Here is a 1,087-nt window from a genome sequence, read left to right on the forward strand (position 1 = left end):
TCTTGACAAGGCCTCACTCTGTCACCCAGGCTGGAATGCAGTGGGGCAAACATGGCTCACTGCAGCCACAACCTCACAAGCTCAAACAATCCTCCTGCTTCAGCCTTTTGTGTAGCTGAGATTACAGCCATGAGCCACCACACACGACTAATTAAAAAAAAAAATCTTTTTTTCAACTTTAAGTTCAGGGGTACATGTGCAAGATGTGTAGGTTTGTTACATAGGTAAACATGTGCCCAAACTCATTTTGAACTCCTGGGCTCAAGCAGTCTGCCCACCTCAGCCTCCCAAAGTGCTGAGACTATAGGCATAAGACACCATGCCCAGCTACAAGCCACTAGATTCTTAATAGAGAACACCATGAAGAATAATATTGATAACACTGATTAAAAACCATAGCTGTCTAACAATCCTGTTAGAAGTTTAGTCATTTTATTTGTGTTTCCAAAGAACCAATTTTTGGTTTTGTTAATCATCTCTGTCATACCTTTGCTTTCTATTTTATGAATGCCTGTATTTATAGTTATCTTTCTTTTACTTTCTTGTATGTATTCTGTTGTTCTTTTTCTAATTTCTTAAGTCGGTTGCTTAGCTCGTTAATTTTTAGCTTTTCTTCTCTTATGTTAATAAGCATTTGAGTCTCTACATTTCTCTTGTATTAACTTTTCCGCTGCATGCCGTAAGCCTTGGTATATGGTATTTTTATTATTGTCCTGTTCTAAATACTTTAAAATTTCTATTAATGATGTTTTAATCCACAGAGCATTTTAAAATGAGTTTTTAAAATTCTAAGCTTATGTTTTTGAGTTCCAATTTAACTGCATTGTCGTTAGATAACTATATTTGTAGGATATTGAATATTTGAAAATCTTGATAGTTCTCTTATGGCCTATCCCATGGTCAATTTTTGTAAATATTTCTTTTTTTTTTTTTAATTTTTTATTTTTGAGATGGAGTTTTGCTCTTTTTGCCCAGGCTGGAGTGCAATGGCGCAATCTCGGCTCACTGCAAACTCTGCCTCCCGGGTTCAAGCGATTCTCCTGCCTCAGCCTCCCGAGTAGCTGGGATTACAGGCATGTGCCACCAT

This window comes from Mandrillus leucophaeus, unplaced genomic scaffold, assembly GCF_000951045.1.
Source record: "Mandrillus leucophaeus isolate KB7577 unplaced genomic scaffold, Mleu.le_1.0 Scaffold645, whole genome shotgun sequence".
Lineage (NCBI taxonomy): Eukaryota > Metazoa > Chordata > Mammalia > Primates > Cercopithecidae > Mandrillus > Mandrillus leucophaeus.